This window comes from Oryx dammah, unplaced genomic scaffold (genome assembly GCF_014754425.2).
Source record: "Oryx dammah isolate SB20612 unplaced genomic scaffold, SCBI_Odam_1.1 HiC_scaffold_3, whole genome shotgun sequence".
In the NCBI taxonomy this organism is placed as follows: Eukaryota; Metazoa; Chordata; class Mammalia; order Artiodactyla; family Bovidae; genus Oryx; species Oryx dammah.
Window position 1 is genome coordinate 53,030,280 of NW_024070187.1, and position 8,172 is coordinate 53,038,451.

Here is an 8,172-nt window from a genome sequence, read left to right on the forward strand (position 1 = left end):
ATAAACTACTGTACAAATTTAAGTCATACAGCATGATAGTGTGATTTACATATGTTGTGAAGTGATTATCACAATGGGTTCAGCTAACATTCATCTTCTCATATAAATATAATAAAAAAGAAAAGAAAGAGAAAAGTAGATGTCCCCCTTACGATAAGAACTCTTAGAACTTACTCTCTTAACAATTTTCATATGTGCCATACATCACTGTTGATTATAGTCATAATGTTATACATTACATACCTAGTCGTTATTTATCTTATAACTGGGATTTTTCACTTTTGACCAGTTTCATCTTTTTTTTTTTTCAGGAAAAGCCCATATTTATTTAATTTAACACTGCCCCTGATCTAAAGAGAAAGATGCCAAAAAATCCTACAAAAATTGTAGGACATACACATAAACAGGTCTACCCCTCCTCCCCCCCATGACACCCAGAACCCACAAAACCTAAAAGAAAAAATAAGGGCAAAGTTCTGCTCAACAGATAAATTTATCCTTACTTCTGGAAGATATTTCCATATCCTCTTTCTTTAGTGGCTACTTGAACCTTCAGAAAGGCAATTTTTCCCTGACCTGACCCAGAGCTTTGGTTTTTATTTTTCATGTTCTTTAACATTGGTGCATTTTTCAGTATGTTAGTAAAATGAGAAAGTAGATTTTGTTACCATGGATGTACACCTCTGTTCCAGCTATAGCACTAGGCGAGCTCTAGGCTGTGATGTTAAACATCTGCCTGTCCATGTTGTCTTTCACCTCAGTGAGCTTCTCCTGATACATCTCAATGGTATTTGTTTCACCTGTCACAATGTGGTCCTTGGCCCGTGTAGGGCTTTAATTGGCTAGCCAAAAGACATGCTGGAAAGAAGAGAATTGGGCTAAGTTCCTAATTGGCTTACTTTTGTTGTTGGGTTCTAAGAATTTTTTATATATTTTGGACATGGGTGTGTGTTCATGTGAACTCAGTCATTCAGTCATATCCAACTCTTTGCAATACCATGGGCTGTAGCCTGCCAGGCTCCTCTGTCCATGAGATTCCCCAGGAAAGAATACTGGAATGGGTTATCATGCTCTCCTCCATAGCATCTTCTGGACCCTGGGATTGAACCTGTGTCTCCTTTGTCTCTGGCATCACAGGTGGATTCTTTATTACTGAGCCACCCGGGAAGCCCCCTGCACCACCTGGGAAGTCTTATATCTTGAATAGTAGACCTTTTTAAAATATTTGATTTGCAAGTGCTTTCTGTCAGCATATAGGTCTCTTCATTTTCTTGAGGCAGCTAGGACTCTCATACATTACTGGTTGGAATGCAAAGCTGTACAACCATTTTCAAAGTAGTTTGTGACAGTCTTTTCCTGATAAACAATTGCTGTATGACTCAACATTCTCATTCAGAGAACATTTTCCAAGATAAACAAAAACTATTTCAACACAAAGACTTTTATGTGAATGCTCATAGAAGCACTATTCATAACTGTTAAAAACTAGGATTAAGGGAGTGTTCATCAGATAAGTCAAAGTTGCTCAGTCATATCCAACTCTTTACGACCCCACAAACTGTACAGTTCATGGAATTCTTCAGGCCTGAAAACTAGAGTGGGGAGCCTTTCCCTTCTCCAGGGGATCTTCCCAACCCAGGGATCAAACCCAGGTCTCCCACATTGCAGGTGGATTCTTTACCAGCTGAGCCACAAGGAAAGCCCAAGAATACTGGAGTGGGTAGCCTATCCCTTCTTCGGGGGATCTTTCCAACACAAGAATCAAGCCAGTGTCTCCTGCATTGCAGGCAGATTTTTTACCAATTGAGCTATCAGGGAAACCCTCATCAGATAAGGAACAGATAAACAAAACTAGTTGTGCTGTATGTATATTATGGAATACTTAGCAATAAAAAGGGATCAACTATTGATACAGCAACAAAAATTGCGGAATCTCAATGTCATTCTATGTAAAAGCAGTCAGATTCAAAGATATTAACTGTATTATTCTATGTATAAGGAATGTATTAAGTTTACTAAAAGGCAAAGGAGGTAAGATTGATGGGAAAGCAACAAAGGAAAAATTTCATATCATTTTTCTTGGAGTTTGTGTAATTTTATACAATTGCTAAAATTTATCAAATAATATTCTTAAAATGAGTGTATTTTATTTTATAGGTCATATTCTTAATAAGTTTGGGAAAGTAAATGCATACTTATTTTAACCTAAAAATGAAGAGATAATTATATATATGCATGTTATATATAATTACATATATATGTTATACTAGTGAAATATTTTATGTCTGAAACAGTAATTTTGCTATAGAGAAGATGCTGTTTAATTTCAAATATAAATTACATTTTTATGGAGAAGTCATAAATTATTTTTTGTCTTTATGTTTTTGCAAATATCAGTGTTTAGCTGTGGTTAAGTAGATATTTTTGCTTTAGGGGAAGGTACCAGAGGGCATAGTAGCACCTGTCAGGTTTATATTATTAGCCCAATAATTAGGAGTACACCAAGCAGTGAAAAAAAATGTTTTTTAACTTTATTTTTTCAATTCCTGTAACATTGCTAACCCTGTAAACGTCAAGAAATCATGCAACTCTGTGTCATAGTCTTCTGAATATGCTAATCAACAGAGTTATCCAAAAACTGAAGCAGCCTTATTCATTAAGCATCACAAATAACATTTTTATGTTTCTTATTGCTCAAGTTTCTCATGTATTTTGTAACTAATTACAATCAAGTGCCTTCATCATGGATGTTCTCCATAGATATTTTTCTGCCTAATAATCTCTTAGATTTCTATATATGCTGCTGCTGCTGCTGCTAAGGCGCTTCAGTCGTGTCCGACTCCGTGCAACCCCATAGACGGCAGCCAACCAGGCTCCCCCATCCCTGGGATTCTCCAGGCAAGAACACTGGAGTGGGTTGCCATTTCCTTCTCCAATCCATGAAAGTGAAAAGTGAAAGTCAAGTCTCTCAGTCGTATCCAACTCTTCGCGACCCCATGGACTGCAGTCTACCAGGCTCCTCCGCCCGTGGGATTTTCCAGGCAAGAGTACTGGGGTGGGGTGCCATTGCCATCTCCACTATATATGATAGATACACTAAATCAGATCCATTTTTGTCCATTACTGGATTGGTTTTTAAAGTCATATGTTGTTACTAGCTTTAATAATCCATCTTTACTATGAAAAATTGGAGGAATTCAGTGGAATCAATAATAAAAACTCATTTAAAACTCTAGAGGTTTCTTGCATTGGTTTTATAAGTTGCTTCAGTCATGTCCAACTCTTTGCAACCCTACAGACTGTAGCCCACCGGGCTCCTCTGTCCATGGGATTCTCTAGGCAAGAACACTGGAGTGGGTTGCCATGCCTTCCTCCAAGGGGTCTTCCCCACCCAGGGATCAAACCTACATTTCTTACATCTCCTGCATTGGCATGTGGGTTCTTTACCATTAGTACCACCTGGGAAGTCTGGTTTTATAATATATAGTATATTTTTAAATATACATCTGAATATGAAATTAAAAGATGCTTACTCATTGGAAGAAAAGTTATGACCAACCTAGATAGTATATTCAAAAGCAGAGACATTATTTTGCTGACTAAGGTCCGTCTAGGCAAGGCTATGGTTTTTTCCGTGGTCATGTATGGATGTGAGAGTTGGACTGTGAAGAAGGCTGAGCACCAAAGAATTGATGCTTTTGAACTGTGGTGTTGGAGAAGACTCTTGGGAGTCCCTTGGACTGCAAGGAGATCCAACCAGTCCATCCTAAAGGAGATCAGCCCTGCGATTTCTTTGGAAGGAATGATGCTAAAGCTGAAACTCCAGTACTTTGGCCACCTCATGAGAAGAGTTGACTCATTGGAAAATACTGTGATGCTGGGAGGGACTGGGGGCAGGAGGAGAAGGGGACGACAGAGGATGAGATGGCTGGATGGCATCACGGACTCGATGGACATGAGTCTGAGTTACCTCCGGGAGTTGGTGATGGACAGGGAGGCCTGACACTGCATTTTCATGGGGTCACAAAGGCTCAGACATGACTGAGCGACTGAACTGAACTGAACTGAATATAGAACTTAGCAGGCATTGAAAAGTTGTAGTTTTCTGGGTATGTATCAGATGCAAGAGACACAGTTTTGATCCCTGGGCCAGAAAGATCCCCTGAAGTAAGAAATGCTAACCCATTCTAATATTCTTGACTGGAAAATTCAATGGACAGAGATGCCTGGAGGGCTACAGTCCATGGGGCTGCAAAGAATCATACACAACAGAGGACATCCTAATAATCAAATTTCCATTCTTCCAGCTCTCCTTGGGCATTTGGGTTGGGCAAGATTTCTTTTTCCTAAATTTTACAAGATGAGAGACTCTTCATATTTAGAAAGAAATGTTCCCTTACATGTGAAATCAAAGTAGCTAAAGTTTGTATGATAGGAACATCAGTTCAGTTCAGTTCAGTTCAGTCGCTCAGTCATGTCTGACTCTTTGCGACCCCATGAATCACGGCAGGCCAGGCCTCCCTGTCTATCACCAACTCCCAGAGTTCACTCAAATTCATGTCCATTAAGTTGGTGATGCCATCCAGCCATCTCATCCTCGGTCTTCCCCTTCTCCTCCTGCCCCCAATCCCTCCCAGCATCAGAGTCTTTTCCAATGAGTCAACACTTCACATGAGGTGGTCAAAGTACTGGAGTTTAAGCTTCAGCATCATTCTCTCCAAAGAAATCCCAGGGCTGATCTCCTTCAGAATGAACTGGTTGGATCTCCTTGCAGTCCAAGGGACTCTCAAGAGTCTTCTCCAACACCACAATTCAAAAGCATCAATTCTTCGGCACTCAGCTTTCTTCACAGTCCGACTCTCACATCCATACATGACCACTGGAAAAACCATAACCTTGAATAGACAGAACTTTGTTGGCAAAGTAATGTCTCTGCTTTTCAATATGCTATCTAGATTGGTCATAACTTTCCTTCCAAGGAGTAAGCATCTTTTAATTTCATGGCTGCAATCACCATCTGCAGTGATTTTGGAACCCAGAAAAATAAAGTCAGCCACTGTTTCCATTGTTTCCCCATCTCTTTGCCATGAAGTAATGGGACTGGATGCCATGATCTTCGTGCTCTGAATGTTGAGCTTTAAGCCAACTTTTTCACTCTCCTCTTTCACTTTCATCAAGAGGCTCTTTAGTTTTTCTTCACTTTCTGCCTTAAGGGTGTTGTCATCTGCATATCTGAGGTTATTGATATTTTTCCTGGCAATCTTGATTCCAGGTTGTGCTTGCTTCATCCAGCCCGGCATTTCTCATGATGTACTCTGCATATAAGTTATATAAGCAGGGTGACAATATACAAGCTTGACCTACTCCTTTCCCAACTTGGAACCAGTCTGTTCTTCCATGTCCAGTTCTAACTGTTGCTTCTTGATCTGCATACAGATTTCTCAAGAGGCAGGTCAGGTGGCCTGGTATTCTCATCTCTTTAAGATTTTTCCACAGTTTTTTGTGATACACATGGTCAAAGAAAATGAGAATACTTTTCTTTATTATATATACTTAATAAAGGTATTACTTTTATGATTCTTCTTCAAATTCTTGTTAACTTATAGAAAATATGTCAGGAATGTGGAGTAAAATGGTGATGTGATAGTGAAAGTGTTAGTCATTCAGACATGTCTGACTTTTTGCAGCCCCATGGACAATAGCCTGCCAGGTTCCTCTATCCATGGAATTCACCAGGCAAGAATACTGGAGTGGGTAGCCATTCCCTTGTCCAGGGTATCTTCCTGACCCTGGGATTGAACCCGGGTCTCCTGCATTTACCATGTGAGTCCCTAGGGAAGTCCCCAAATGTGATAATAAGCACTATATGCAACTATACAAGACACAAAGACAAAATTATCTACGTGCTATTGACTCACTGTGTCTAACCTACTTAATTTCAGAATTATTTATGTGAACCAACAGACACTTCTCTTGTAATATAAGTGAGTTAATTTCAAAATCATATTTTAAAATGTATAAATCATAAATAGCTTGTATTACATAATAATTGTTCTATTATTCATTATTTGTTGTTTTACTTACTTTTAGTACTTTTATGGAAAGTTCAGTGGCATAATAAAAACAATTAGAGAGAAATGAAAAAATACAGTATAATTTATTTTTTCTTAAGCTTATTCCCTAAAAAAAAAGTAGTTTGATGAATTTTAAGCCAGTCAAAGCAGACGGTCTAGTATCAAAAAATGCTTATAATTTTAAAAAGAAAAAAAAATTATGCTATACTGTCATTTATGTCATTGTGAATTTATTACTTTAACTTTCTGATTTCTGATAATACTTTGCAAAGAAAACATTCTAATGACAAATTATTAGCTACAAAATCAGCATTTTCAAACTGCCTTGAGAAGAAGAGTATAAAGACAATCAATCTTTTATAAGATGGAAAAATCCATTTGTGAATCAGTCAGAAAATTAAATAAAAATAGTTATGAGAGTGGCTTATTCACCTATAGTAGCTATATTAGGTTAAAGTTCCCTTTATGAAAATATTTTCCAGGACAAAATCATGTAAACTTATATTTAAATGAAACTAATTCATAATAATAGTAGGTACTTCTATACTTCATACTTAATTCCATACACTATTTCATTTGTTTTATATATATATGTGTGTGTGTGTGTGTGTGTGTGTGTGTGTGTGTGTATGTGCATATAAACTCAATCCATATAACAATTCTATGTCAAGTGTATTATTATTATTATTTCATTTTTTATATTGCTATTTTAGAAGTAAGGAAATTGAAGTACAAAAACACAATTTGCAGATACATATCCAAAGAATACAAGGTGCAGCTTAAACTCAAATCTAATGGTTGAATTCAAAGATTTTTTTTTCTTTTTTTTTTTTAAGAATTATGCTGTGCTGCCTTTCAAGATTAAAATACTAACTTTAACAACCAGCTTTATGTCTGTGAGGAAATTCCACTTGCAGAACAACCCTTCTCAGGTCATCACTGGTCTTAAAGAGTTTGCCAAGATCAGGTCTTCTCTTAAAAATATGAGCTTGAACTTCTATAGTGGGAACTATGCTTTTCTCAGAAGAACTCCCCTGTATTGAGCTGCCAAGAACAGTATCAGCCTAGGGGTAAAGCCTGGGGCCAGAAGCAAGGTGAAGAATTCTATCTGAGCACATACCCCAAAATTAAGGGTTGCAAGTTAAAGTGACTCAAGAAAAATGAAAATCTTGAAAAGATACATGCACTTCAGTGTTCATTGCAGCACTACTTACAATAGGCGAGACATGGAAGCAACCTAAATTTCCATCAACAGAGGAATGGGTAAAGATTTTGTGGTACATACATACAATGGAATGGTTCTCAGGCATAAAAAGAATGAAATAATGCCATTTGCAGCAATACCAATGGACCTGGAGACTATCATACTAAGTGACGTATGTCAGACAGAGAAAGAGAAAATTATATATTTATATCACTTCTATGTAGAATCTAAAAGAGTGATACAAATGAATTTATTTTCAAAAAATAAGCTCTCTCAGACTTCATAAATGAACTTATGGTTACCATTGGGCAAGGTCTGGGGAGAGGGATAGATTGGAAGTTTGGGATTAACATGCACACACTTGTTCAGTTGCTCAGTCATGCCCTACTCTTTGCAACCCCAGGACTGTGGCACCCCAGGCTTTCCTATCCTTCATCTTCTCCCAGAGTTTGCTCAAACTCATGTCTATTGAGTCAATGATACCATCCAACCATCTTGTCCTCTGTCATCCCCTTCAATCCTGTCTTCAATCTTTCCCAGCATCAGGGTTTTTTTTTTCCAATAGATTGGCTCTTTGCATCAGGTGGCGAAGTATTGGAGCTTCAGCTTCAGCCTCAGTCCTTCCAACGAATATTCAGGGTTGATTTAGGATTAACTGGTATGATCTCCTTGCTGTCCAAAGGACTCTCAAGAGCTTTCTCCAACACCACAGTTCAAAAGCATCAATTCTTCTGTGCTCAGCCTTCTTTAGAGTCCAGCTTGCACATCCACACATGACTACTGGAAAAACCATAGCTTTGACTAAATGGACCTTTGTTGGCAAAGTTTGAATGTGAAGTTTTAAACTCATTTTTTCACTTTCCTTATCCACCTTCATCAAAAGGCTCTTTAGTC

General features: G+C 38.0%; 1 pseudogene; it reads right to left on the minus strand.

Annotated features, from left to right (window-relative positions):
- Nucleotides 1–499: 499 nt before the first annotated feature.
- Nucleotides 500–857, minus strand: LOC120861569 (annotated as a pseudogene).
- Between the last annotated feature and the right edge of the window lie 7,315 nt (nt 858–8,172).